The following is a 14,581-nucleotide window of genomic DNA, read 5'->3' on the forward strand; positions in this document are numbered from 1 at the left end:
ACATCTTATTCCATTATCAAAAACAAAAACAAAAAAAGTAATCAGATGCTTTGGAGAATAGATCTTTTTCTGTGACAACCCCTCAAATACTGGATGATATATTTTATTGCCAATACTAAGCAATAGTCAATGTCTGACCTGCCTATTTTAAACCAGTCTGCTCCTGAAAGATCCCCAGTTTGAATTGGAATAAAAGAGTTGAAACAGACCTTGAAGGTCTTGCTTAGGCAGGAAACCCTATAGTATTTCAGACAAATGGTTATCCAACATCTTCTTAAAGACTTCCAGTGTTGGAGCATTTACAACTTCTGGAGACAAGTTGTTCCACTGATCAATTGTTCTAACCATCAGGAAAATTCTCCTTAGTTCTGGGTTGCTTCTCTCCTTGATTAGTTTCCATCCATGATTCTTGTCCTGCCCTCAAGTATTTGGAGACTATCTTGACTCCCTCTTCTTTGTGGCAGCTCCTAAGATATTGAAACACTGCTATCATGTCTCCCCTGGTCCTTCTCCTCATTAGACTAGCCATGTCCAGTTCCTACAACCATTCATCATATGTTTCAGCCTTCAGTCCCTAATCATCTTTGTTGCTTTTCTCTGCACTCTTTCTAGAATCTCAACATCTTTTTTTACTAAATGCAGACCAAGGCTTTACAAAGCGGTATTAGTATCTCACAGGATTTTGATTCAATCCCTCTGTTGATGTAGCCTAGGATTGCATTGGGTTTTTTGACGGCTGCTGCACATGGCTGGCTCATATTTAAATGATTGTCCACTAGGACTCTAAGATCCCTCTCACAGTTATTGCTATTGAGCAAGGTACCACCCATACTGTACATTTTGTTTTTCTTGCTTAAATGTAGAACCTTACTTTTTTCACCATTGAATTTCATTTTGTGAGATAGCGCCCAGTGTTCAAGTCTGAATTCTCCATAACTGAGTCTCCCAGACCTTATCCAATGCTTGTGTTGTGCCCCAACCTCTAAGTACTAGTGCTATTGCTAAATGATCTGGGAAGGGAGAAATAGAATTGCCCTCCTCCCACCCACCCCCTGCCTTAGGCTGCCTTTTTGACCCCTAGACTCTGGCCATTTAAGGAAAGGGATCTAGGCCTGAGGAGGCCAAGACTTGGATTATGCCAGCATGCCCAGCTCCTGAGTAAGGGCAGGCCTGCCTCCCACCCCAGATGCCCCATGCCAGAATGCCAGCAGGTCCTCCAGCTTCATCTGAACTATGTCTCCCACAGCTGGACTGGCCTGCTTTTCAGATAGGTGACACGACCATCACTTGCACTTTTTCTCACATTACACAGAGCACATCAACGATGGGATTAAGGCCAGATGTGGACATGTGGAATTCACTGAGTAGAGCAGGATAATAATGCTTTTGGCTTCTCTTTGTTCTCCCTTTGACCTTCATTCAGAGAAAAAAAGGCCTGGGCAAAAAGGACACGGATTCATGTTCTGATCACGTGTGAGGAAATCAGCACAAGCCCTGCTTTCTTCTTGTCACCAACTCAGGTGCCTCCCTCCAGCTGTGGTCCAACTTGTAAGCAGCAGCAAAGCTTCTCAAAGAAATGCCCCCTTCCATGGCTCTGGGTGGTTCTTCTTGCAGTCACAGCCAGCCCCCTGATCTCTGTAATCAGCTAGGAATTTTGCAAGGAAGGCTCTTAAAGAGGATTTAAAACCACTTTATTGCAATAAAGCATGCACTGAGTTCATAACAGGGGAAGAACTACGCCCTTTGAAATCACTTCCAAGTGTAATTCTGAGTTTTAAAAGCTAGCTGCAGAAATTGTCCGTGAGGATTTATTCTTCCTCACTCAACCCAATGAACCCGAAGTGCAGGGCTCCTCCCCACTTCTTGATCTGCCCAGTTCACACCATGCCTGGAGCACCATCATCTCATTGGGAAGCCTTAAATGCCAACCTTTCAGGAATAAAGATGCCCATCCCTTCCTTCCCTCCCTTCCTCGCTCTCCTCCTCTTCATCATCCCCCCTCCCCCCCTCTCTTTCTCTTTCTCTCTTCACTTTCAATATTCCCCTGACAATATCAAAACTTTCTTGTTCCTTGGCCAACAGTTAAGCTGTCATGGGCTTTGAGCAAGAATGTAGTTTTCCATCATCCACCTGTGAATGCCCTGGAAGCCCCTGCTATTTGTGATCTGGGGGGGACAAAGAAAGGGCCTAGCTCTGGCCAAAGTTGGACCTGGAATAACCCAAGGAGCTGCTCTTTATCCAGCTGTAATGACATGGACAGCCATGAACCATAGAGAAAGTCAACGGGCAGAGCGGCAGCCGGGCCAGGCCAGGAAGGAAGAAGGAAGACACAGCCTGGTGCACCCACCTCCAGTTATCCTCCCTTGATATGCATCTTTCCTTCTTTCAGGTCTTTTGATATGAAGCCTTCTTTGGCTTTGCAGAACAGCCGGTATTGCTTTAGAAATCCTAACCTTTTGGCATGTCCCTCCTTCTCCCCCCACCTCCTACCCACCTACTCACTCTCCTGAAGAAGGCCTCCTTTAGCCTGGAGAATTAGCAGGCACCCAGGATGACCAGGCAGAACGAGAGGAAATACAGATTTTGAAATGGTAATTGAAGTCAATTACTACAATTACCATGTATTGGGGGGGGGTGTTAGGGGTTCCGAGATGCTAGTGGTATTTCTTAGTCCTCTCAGTGCTAGAAGTGCAATGAAATCTCACCAGATGGATGGTGAGTCCTGCCTCAGTTCAAACACTTCTGAGAAAGAGGAGGGCATCCCCTTGAGGATCAATGACCCCACTGCTAAACTGCACTTGGGAAGACTTGGAGCCCTTTCATTGTTGGTGTCTTCCTTTGGCTATTTAATCCAGTGATGGGATTCTGATGGTGTGGCTTGGTGGGTGTGGCTTGGTGGGTGTGGTTTGGTGGGTGTGGCAGGGGAAGGATACTGTAAAATCCCCATTTCCACCCAATCAGCTGGGACTCGGGAGGCAGAGAATAGATTGGGGCGGGGCCAGTCAGAGGTGATATCTTCGAACTACTCAAAATTTCCGCTACTGGTTCTCCAGGACTGGTCAGAACCTGCTGAATCCCACCTCTGATTTAAATCCAGAATTCCATGTCCTACTTACAGCAGAGCAGGACAACCTTCTTTTGACTATCCTCCTTTCAGGGGCAGGAAACATTCATAAAACATGCTGAATCTGTTTGCAGAATTCATACACATTCTGGGGTTCACACGGTAACTGAATCATCAATTAGCCCAGGGGTCAGCAACCCATGGCTCTGGAGCTGCATGTGGCTCTTTCACCCCTCTGCTGTGGCTCCCTGTCACTCAAAATATGTGTCATAACCGCTAATGTGCGACACCTGCCGGCACGCGATTTATTGAGCTTTTCAACCCCCAGTAGATGTTGTGGTTCCCAGTCTTTTCTTTTTTTCTGAGAAATGGATCCAAATGGCTCTTTGAGTGTTTAAGGTTGCCAACCCGTGAATTAGCCAGATGTGCTACCCATCCAGGGCAAGGGCTCTGTCTCTCTGAACCCTGTCTAAATGCTCCTTGCAGTTGCTTTCTTAAATATGTGTTTCCCGTATTCCCTGGCTTGACAGCCTGACTATTTTGCCCATCTCTTTCCCATAAAAACAAAGTCTACCTTTGGTAAGAGAAGGAATGGCAGAGTCTGGGGACAGAGTGAAACATAGGATCAGCCTAGAATCCCTACATAGCCACAACACAACTAAATTCAATCTCTTCCAAGTGCTGTTAACCTTTAGCTAAGTTTAACAAGTACCCACTATTAGTTGAAAAGATTTCTGTTCATCGGCTGTGCAGCAATAAATCAGTTTCATTGAACCTTCACAGGTTGACCTGGTCTTTTACACCTGACAGCTTCTGATATTAGAAACTAATAAAGACAAGCAACCAAATCGGTGGCAGATTGTGCATCTGAATCTTGTGAAAAGCCAGAAACTCAGACTTCAAAGTTGGAACTGCTGCCTAGATCTAATCCTACCGGGGTGTTCCATGAAGGACATTCTCCTTTGGTCAGTCCTGTGTGAATCCAAGTCAGTAGCTACTCCAAGATGAAGAGCCCCTAGGAGAGAACCTGCCCCTCTTTCCACCCACCCACTGTGAACACCCAGGAAATTGCCCCCTCCTCCCCCTGGAACCCAAAGGCCAAGTGTGTCCCCTTTGACTAGGGAAATCTGGGCAGATTTACTGCCTCCTTATTCACAGAAGGTGGCATTGGACAAGAGGCCACAGCAGTGACGTGCAGTGAGGGGAGGCAGGGCCTCACCACTGTCATCATGAAAAGAAAATTAAAAGGAAAAGGCTGAGGTAGATGCTGCCAGAGTCATAGTGGATGACTCTGCTTAGTGCTTAACTGTTTAAAAAAGCCTCTAAAAAGGTGCCCTCTACAGGAGGAGGCAGGAGAACCACGTGCCTCATTTAGTCTATCTTTATTATCACTCGAGCAAAGTTAAGCAAGGGTTAAAAGCTGAAAAATTCCTTTTGCAGATGAGGCACTTGGTTCTCTCGCCTCCTCCTGTAGAGGGCATTTTTTAGAGGCTTTTTTTAAACAGTTAAACAGAGTCATCCATTGGAGACTCTGGCAGCAGCTAACGCAGCCTGACTTCAGCAGTTCTTGCCTTTTTCTTTTTATACTTTTACATTTTCATCATGGCAGACAAGAGCAGAGTTGAAATCATCTGTGACACAGCTGGGAAAGGTATGTGGGAAGGAGGGGGTGAGGAATTCAAAATTAATGTAATTTGTAAGTAATTGTATCATTGTAAGGTGTGTGTGTGTGTGTGTGTGTGTGTGTTTTATTCACCTCTAGCACTTTATTTTTTATGTGAGACATACGGCCAGCAGGGCTTTTGGACATAGCGGCAGGGCGGCTTTTGCCTCTAGCACCAGGGTGGCAGGGCAATTTTGGTTCCATCCAGCATTGATTCTTTGAAGCTTTCCATAGGTCCTCTCTGCTTTTAAAGTCTTCCATTGGTCTAAGGAAGTTTTTCCTCTATGGTGGACACAGCACTGGGGCTTTAAAGCTTTAAAGCCCTGCCGCCATGTCCGCCATCCCGCTCTATGGCGGACACGGCGGCAGGGCATCCGAACACCCTGCCGCTGTGTCCGACATAGGGCGGCTTTTGCCCGCTTGCCTCACCAGCCATAAACCTCACCGCACATCACTGGGCCAGAGTGGTGGCCCAGTTGCTCTCTAACTCTACCCCACCAGCCACAGAAAGGAGGATGGAGGTATCTTTGGCAGGAAAATTTGGAAGAACCTGAAATGACTGTCCTGCTGTGGGGCTCGTTGCACATGGGAGACCTCAAAGCCTTCAACAGCACTTTTGAGCTGGAAGGTTCTTAAAAAAAATAGAATAAGAGACTTGGAAGGTACCTTGGAGGTCATCTAGTCCAACCTCTGGCCCAAGGAGGAGACTCTGTGCCATTTCTGATAAATGGCAGTCCAGTCTCTTCTTGAATCCTCCAGTGATGAAGCTCCCACAACTTCCAGAGGCAACTTCTGTTCCATCGGTTATCAACTAATGGGTTGGTCTGGTTCTTCTGCTAGGCTGGAAGGAGTTTTCTTCCCTTCGTGTCCTTTTTAACTGCTGCAGTGCAAGTTTTAGTATGTAGCCACTCTGGAATCGGAATCTGAACTGCCGAGATGAAATCTTTGCACCCAAAAGTATTTTCCCTTCTCCTTCGGCAGGGTGTCACTCCGGGATCTCATTCCCTCTAAACAGAAAACAGGCGGCTCAACCACCTCCAGCGTCCTGCTCCATTTTCCACCCTGTAATCACTTGCAGCCCACGCTCCGTCAAACGCCCATTTCTAGAGAGCTAGCCTTGAGTTAAGACTTTGATTTGAAAGTTATTCTTTGCAATCAAAGAAAGATGAGCCTTGCCAAAAAAAGCAGTTTCATAAGATGCTGAACATAACTTGCATTCTGTAATTGCAGGCCTAAGAGACTTTCAGTAATTGACATTTTGGACGTATGACTGGGTATCATATTTAATCTGGAAAAGCAGGTTCTAGGCGAAGAAGGGGATTGCCAAACCAAACTCAGACTCCTTGCCGTGAGCCTTCTATAACTCATGCTCAAATCCATTCAGCACAGACCTAAACCTAATGTTTACATTTTTGATTTACTAAGATAACATTAAAGGGTCACCAAAAGAGGTTGTCAGAAAACATCTCAAAGCAGGCAGCCGCAGTCAGCGAAATGCCATTCATTCTCATTAGGATGCAAAATGCGGAGGGTCTCCCACCCTGTACTGAGAGGGGCTACGTAGGGTGTGCAGTCCTCAGCTCCAGTCTGTTTGGAGCCCTCTGGACTCTTAACAGATTAACAGAGTTGGAAGGGACCTTATAGGTCATCTAGTCCAACCCCCTGCTCCATCAGGAGACACTACACTATTTCTGACAAATGGCAGTCCAATCTCTTCTTGAAATTCTCAAGTGATGAAGCTCCCACAACTTCCGATGGCAACTTCTGTTCCATGGGTTGATTGTTCTCACTGTCAGAAAGTTCCTCCTTATTTCTAGGTTGAATCTCTCCTTGTTCAGTTTCCATCCATTGTTCCTTGTCTGGCCTTCAGGTGTCTTGGAAAATAGCTTGACCCTTTCCTCTCTCTGGCAGCCCCTCAGATATTGGAACTCTGCTTGCAACTTGCCCTGAATTGCCTCAGGGTGGATGGAGGGTGGGAGAAGCAGGTGACCAAGCGGAGCTCTTCCCCAGTTCCAGAAGGGAAGGAGAAAAGGGCAATGAGTGAGAAACACAGGGAGGGAGGATTGTGGCATAAGGTTTCCATTGCAGGTTATGGATGGACAATAGCCTCCCTTTGAGGCAGAGCACTCAGCAGCATTTGTGAAGCTGCTCTTAAAACATTTTGGGATTTTTTTATTATTAGTTTTATAGCAAATTCTTTCTTTTTAATTAAAGATTTTCCATTTACCTTTAGCATTTTTCCCCATTACCTATAGTCTGCTGCAGTGGTGGGATTCAATTTTTTTTACTACTGGTTCTGTGGGTGTGGCTTGCTGGGCGTGGCAGGGGAAGGTTCCTACAAAATCCCCATTTCCTCCCAATCAGCTGGGATTCAGGAGGCAGAGAATAGATGGATGGGGCAGGGCCAGTCAGAGGTGGTATTTGCTGGTTCTCCAAACTACTCAAAATTTCCACTATCGGTTCTCCTGCTGAATTTCACCCCTGCCTCGCATCCTAGACATAAATTGTTCCAATTTCTACCCTCAAAACGAAGCTATAGGGCACTGCACACTAGAAAAATTAGACACAAGGATAGTTTTCTCCGAATGCCATCACTCTGCTAAACAACTAATTCACACAACATTGTCATATTACCTACTAAGACTGTATTACTATTATCCTTCTCTTCCTTCCTAGTACCTATCTCTTCCCACTTACGACTACAACCATGTTGCTTGTATTTTTAAATTTTACATTGTTGTATTTGTTTCCTAGTATAATTTGATTGCTTATGTGTAACCTATGACTATCACTAAGTGTTGTATCTTATGATTCTTGACGAATATATTCTATTTTATTTTTCTTTACATACACTGAGAGTATACGCACCAAAGAAAAAATCCTTGTGTGTTCAATCACACTTGGTCAATAAAGAATTCTACTCTACTCCACTCTTTTCTATTCTACTCTACTGTACTCTATTCTATTCTATTCTATTCTCCTCTCCTTTCTTCCACTCTACTCTACTCTACTCTACTCTACTCTACTCTCTCCTAATTCTTATTCTATTCTATTCTATCCTCTCTTAATTCTTATTCTATTCTATTCTCTCCTAATTCTTATTCTATTCTGTTCTATTCTATTCTATTCTTGGGTTTTTTTTTTATGGGGCACATAAAGCCAGAGCTCCAGTCCCAGTTAACAAATGACTGTTCATCTCCACTTAAGATTAGCCACTTTTTCAGAATGTCTGCCTGGCAATCTGAAGAAATTGTTCACCAAGGGGAAATCCTAAATAAAAATGAAGCAGTTGTCCATCCGCAAACAACATTTTGGGTACATCCAGAACAGCAGCCTTGCTCTTCCTTTCAGCTTCTCTGACTGGTTCTGCTTCTGTTCTCTTCAAGAGGTCCTTTATGATGGTTACAGCAAAGGGGTATAATTTTCTTTTTTCTTTTTAATATAATTTTAATTAAAAAGTTTTTTTTACAAAGTTAAAGCAATATAGAAAAAGAAGAAAAATAAAGAAAAAAATGTTGAAAGAGAAAGAACAAGAAAACAGAAAATGATTTTTGGATCTTTACAACCATTATAAATGCACTTGAAACGGCTTCTTCCTTCAAAATGTCATAACATGGTTCTTCTACCCAATTCAACCCATTTTAATCAATTAATTTAAAAATCATTTGTTCATTTTTATCCCTTTTCAGCAAAAATCCATAAAGAGTTTCCAGTGCTTTATAAAAATAGTTTCTGTTCCTTTCCTAATCCAAGATATCAGTCAAAGAAGTCACTTTGGCTACTTTTGCGAGTTTTACCATCTTCACAATTCTTTCCTCTATGGTGGGTATTTGTCTATTCTTCCTCTTTGTGCATCTAGTAACCTTGCTGCCATCACCATATATATAGCCAATCATCCAATCCGTCTTTTCTAATTGACTGTCCATAAATCCTAATAGGAAAAAAATCTGGTTGCATCTGAATGTTGATTTTTAAAACTCTGAATCAACAATTGTTGGAAGAAATGTCCATCTGGGTTCAGACACTGGAAACATGGAGGCTGCTTGGAAGGATGGTTCATTGGTAAATTTATTGATTAATATGGGTTGAATTGGGGAGAAGAAAACCATGTTATGTCATTTTGATGGAAGAAGCAGTTTCAAGTGCATTTATAATGGCTGTAAAGATCCGAAAATCATTTTCTGTTTTCTTGTTCTTTCTCTTTCAACATTTTTTCTTTATTTTTCTTCTTTTTCTATATTGTTTTAACTTTGAAAAAAAACCTTTTTAATTAAATCCCTCTGCAATGACTTGTTCTCTTGATTTCACCTTGTTCTCCATTTTCCTAGCAATTCTTGAAATCTTAACCATTTTTCTTTGCATGTTGTTTGTTTTCTATAAAATTTTTATTTTATAGTATCTCAGTAAAGATCTTTTTGGGCACAGCCTGGGTTTATACCTGTTCCATATTCTTAATAAGGCATTCCTAGCATAACGATTTTGAAAGTAAACTTTGTCATACCATGGATAACATGCCACCCAAACTTCAAATAGTGCTCTTCTTGTTCTAGAATTTTCTTATTTCTTAGCAACAGCCATTCTTTCATCCAACAGCATGCTGCAAAATGCGGATTAAAGTCTGGGAGTCCTAATCCGTCCCTTTTCTTTCCATTCTGCAGATTTTTAGATTTTAGATTTCACTTTTATTTTCTTGCCCTGTCATATACGGCAAAGCTAGATGTATGCTTTTGCCATTGTTTCAAAGGTATAATAGTATGTTATTTCTAAACAATTAAGTTAAGGTATGAAGTGAAATGAAGAAGGATTTATTAAAATGGGAAAAATTAAAATAATTGTTTGGAAGAATTAATCTGGTAATGAATATTATCTAGGATGATGCTTTTATTTTAGACAATAGCTAATGGCTGTTGTCAACCCAAGAAATCAAACAATGACCAAATTGCATAGTACTCCAGATGTCAAGAGGGTCTTAAATACTCAGCAACATCTGGAAGGTTATTAATTTACCATAAATTTCTACAGTTCCTTCATAATTGGGTATGTGTGGGTGTGTATGTAGGGATAGTATGTTTGCTAAAATACTGCTACCTCATGCACTGTAGATAGGAGGATTCTCTTATATAAGGATTCTCTTATATAAGGACCATACCGTCAACATTTGCTTGACATCACAAAATACACACACCCCTTTTTAAAAGGTACGATGTTCACAATATTCTGTGAAATTCTAACTCACCTTGAGGATCTTTTCTTGTCAAAGTCACCTCTCCAGTGACCACAAGTTATTTATTTATTTATTTTCCTGCTAAAAATAGGATGGAATCAGAAAGGCAGTGGCTCATTGTGAGCAATTCGCTTGTTCTTTGCAAAGAACAACTTGACCTGGATTCTAGAAAGGACACGCCAGAGGGATGTGATCATAGTTAGTACTTTTCTTGGTACTCTGAGTTCTCAAATTCTCTTGTAAATCACAAGGACGTGGGCAAGACCTGCAGAGAAGGCTATAACTATCAATACATTACATTTCTAGTTGGCTTACAAAATGCCTTAATGAAACATGCTACAACTTGAAACATCAATCTCACTGCTTCCATGGGTTGTAGCTAGAAGCATCTAGGATAGTGCAGGGACTCCAAATACGTAATATGAGAATTGGACAATGAAAATAACTTTTATACAGTTTCATAGCCACCCCTCCCCCATTTTATAGCAGTCTAGCCATTAGTATCTCACCAATCAAGAGATTGTCATTGAGAAATTCCAAGGCCTGTGTATGTTGCAAACTTTTATACCTTAGACCTTTGTGGCTCTGAATGGCACATTACAGACTACCCAGCCCGGCACGCATGTAGGCTGGTACAAAGACCTCTATGATAGAGCATGTTCCCGCACAGGAGGCTTTAGTCAGACATCTGCTAAAATTTATAATTGGTGCACATCCTGTCATCACTTCCCAGCTGTTCTTCATTTAAACACCCGAGAACACGAAGTACTTAGATGTTAATGCTATTCCCCAAATGCATTATGAAGCAGGCCCAGTGTGGGTTAAATGCTCATTTCAGCAGGGCCACTTGGCAAAAGGCATATTGGGCTCGAAGGAAGCTGCATGCATCTTTTCTCCAATTAAGAAGGGATGAATCTGTCCCAACAAAGAGCAGTAAATTATCACTGATGGAAGAAGGAATGTTAAATAAGACAAAAGTCCATAAATTCAAGAACATGGCAGCCCATTCCAAATCCTGGTTTGATGCTGATGGCCGCATGGCAGAAAGGGCCACGATCAGATATTTTATTTTCTCTTAGCAAAACACAGTTGAATTGGTACTCAAGAACTGTGACAGCAGGAAAGCAATGGCAATGAAGAGGTGATGGCAGCTGAAGGAGAGAGACAACTGAATGGCTGTAAATGACTTTATCCCTATGGAAATCCTACATGGTAATCCAGATTGGGAGAGCCCATTTTAGCTTCCCCTTTTGCTTAGACCAGGGGTGTCAAATTTGCAGCCTGCGGCCCGATGTGTCACACACTGGTCACACACACACTGTGTTTAGCAAAAGGGGGGAAGTTGTAATATGTTGCAATATGTGACAATACAAGTTTGACACCCCTGGCTTAGACTGACAATGCCACAAAGTTCCCAGCCATCGTAGAACCCGTTTATAAAAAAGGCAAAAGGAAGAATGTTCCTTCCAACCATCAGCCAATGAGTTTACTTACTATGATCAGTACAATGTATGTTCTTCATTTAAGGGAGAAGCTATTGGAAGAGGCAGAAAGTGCCTTGACAGGTGAGTGGGGCTGGCTTTAGGGAAAGATGCTCCCGTGAGACCAAACCCTAAAGCTACAATTTTGGTTGGAAAAATGTATAAATGACCCAAGGTCAACTTTATATAAAATTTAGGTCTCAATTTCCAGAAATAGCTTATGGAAAAATTGAAGGAATGCCCTAATGATAGGCATTTATTTTTACTTTTGCCAAAAGTCGAGGGCAGTTCAAGAGTCAAACTCAGGTGTTCCACCTGGGACCATTTCATTAGGAAAAACCTGATGAGGATTTAGGCAGAATTGTGTCCTGGCTCTTGTTCAAGTATTGTTCAATTATTATTTTGATCCCTTGAACTCAGCTTTCGATCATCTGGCGCATCACCCACCAAAATTGGCACATCAGCATGTCCATGTGTTTGTTTGGGTGCAGATAAGATGCATGATGAGGTCAGTGTTAATGCAGGTCAGTCACAAAAGTGCCTTGCGATCCCTTGTGGAGTTCTACTCAGAGGAAGCCCAATTAGAACAAGACCAAAATACTATACCTTCCCTCTGGAATGAGCTGCCCCCGGAGCTTCGTATAATCCCCGACCTCCGGTCCTTCCGAAGCACCCTAAAAAGTTGGCTTTTCCAGCAAGCCAGCCTGGCCTGAACAAAACAAAATAAATTATTGATCAGTGTAAATTTTAATTCGACTTTTTTTAAAAAAATGTCATTGTCAATTTTAATTGGGTTTGGGATATTCTATTTAATTTTTTTTAACTTTTGTATTATGTGTTTCTTTTAATGTTGTACGCCGCCCTGAGTCCTTGGGAGAAGGGCAGCATATAAATCTAATAAACCTAAACCTAAACCTATGCAAAGCCCAAAGAAGGAAACAAAATTGGCATGTACTACAACAGTTCAAACTATTTAAAATTTGGAAGTAATATTTCACCCTATTAGGGAGATGGGTGTCATATACATTTAATAAATAAAATAAATATTTTCACCCATAGGAAGCCACATTGGACATATAGAACATTGTATAGAATGTCATACGTTTTTTCTAGGTCTCGGGGAGCATTATATATTGTGGCCAGGGACGTGCAGTCAGGGGAGTCAGGGGAGGCGGGACCTCACCAGTATCATGAGGAAAAGAAAAGAAAATTAAATTAAAAGGAAAAAGGCTAAGGTAGTTGCTGCCAGAATGACTGCTTAGTGCTAACTACAGGGAGAGGCGAGAGAACTACGGGCCTCCTTTGCATAAGGAATTTTTCGCCTTTTAAACCTTGCTCAGAGTTAAGCAAAGGTTAAAAGGCAAAAAATTCCTTATGCAAAGGAGACACGTGGTTCTCTGCCTCCTGGTCTGGAAGCAGCAGGTCTTACCTAAGTTGCCTTTTTTTTTTTTTTTTACATTTTCATCATGGTGGACAAGAGGAGAGCTGAAATGATCCTCTGACATAGCTGGAAAAGGTGGGTCTGAGGGAGGGGGCAGGGGGGAGGAATTCAAAATTCCAATCATCCATCCCCTATAATATGCAGCTATAAAGTGATATTTGATGTTTGACCGAGTATATAAGTGTAGTAATATGGGACATCATTTTGAATTGTCAGTTTCCTATAGAAAATTATAGCTATTCTTGAACACTTCCCAAAATTCACTGCAACATGTATGTATTATTTGGTTCACCAGGAAACAGAAATAGTTTCCTGAAGAATATTTAAAGTGGTAAAAAGAAGTTGATTTCTTCAAATGAGGAGCTCAGACGAGGCTAGAGTGAGAGCCACGGAGGAAAAAGGTGAAGAGGGGTGGTGGTGGTGGGCCAGCCTTTCGTCTCTGCGGCTCTCGCTCCAGCCTCATCCGGGCTCCTCCTCGGCGGGCCTGCCGGAGCTCTGGAAAAAAAGTGGCAGGAGCCAAGACTGGCCACTCGGGGCTTGGAAGGGGGAGTGGAATGTGGGTCCTCCGCTCCCAGAAAGTCTGGGGAGGGAAGCGGGGCTGGCCGGTTTCCTCCTGGGGCTGCTTGGCGATGAAACCGGGGCTGCGGAGACTCGCCCACGGCCGGCTTCTCTGGAGCAGATGGGGGGGTGATAGAAGCAGAGCTGAGCCTCTTGCCGCTGCAGGCCTGGCTTGCGGAGTGCAAAAAGGGGAGAGGGCCTCTTGGAACAACCCCCCCTCTTCACCTTTTGCCTCCGCAGCTCTCGCTCCAGCCTGGGCAGGAACCGGCGCTCTTCTGCTGCGGGCGGGACGTACTCCTGGTGGCCTGCGGCTCTGGCGCCTGCAAGGTGGAAGTGTTTGCCCTGCAGGGCGGTCCCACCGCTTCTGTCTGACATAGAGGCACCCCGTGCCCCACAGCTGGGTCAGACATAGGTGCGGGGCGCGGGGCGCCCCTATTTCAGACATAGCTGCTGCGGGGGGGAGCCGCTTTCTTTCTTTTTCCTCACCAGCCATAAGCTTCACCTCACGTCACTGATTGTGGCTGCAGTTTAAATGATTGCTAAAATCTGAGTACTACTTCTGCATGGTGCACATATAAGATTACCTGCTTGATTGAATCCCTGTAGTCTAAATGTTTGAGAAATATATTCCAGGTACCATGACGCATACCCTGAGGTATTCTCTGGCTGAAGTTGGTGTGTACTCAAATCAATAGGATATGTCTAATCAAAACAAAATGTCTAATCACAAAATGTCTACTTACATTCCCCTCCCCTCCCATTCCCTTCCCTTCCATTCACAATGTGGTTCAATAGCTGAACTATTGGTTAAAAGCAGTCTCTTACCCAGTGGTGGGAATCAAATTATTTTACTACCGGCCGTGGCTTGGTGGCTGTGGCATTGCTTGGTGAGCGTGGCAAGGGAAGGTTACTGCAAAATCCCCATTTCCTCCCAATCAGCTGGGACTTGGGAGGCAGAGAATGGATGGGGGCATGGGCAGCCAGAGGTATTATTTACTGGTTCTCCGAACTACTCAAAATTTCCGCTACTGGTTCTCCAGGACTGGTCAGAACCTGCTGAATACCACCTCTGCTCCTATCCCAGTGGTCCCCACCCTCTTTTCCTCTGGTAAAGGCATCAACAAATGGGGAAAAAAATGTTACCTTATAT

Source organism: Thamnophis sirtalis, unplaced genomic scaffold (assembly GCF_051295495.1).
Source record: "Thamnophis sirtalis isolate CommonGarterSnake01/CBP01778 unplaced genomic scaffold, rThaSir2_p1.2 scaffold_13, whole genome shotgun sequence".
NCBI classification, from domain to species: Eukaryota; Metazoa; Chordata; class Lepidosauria; order Squamata; family Natricidae; genus Thamnophis; species Thamnophis sirtalis.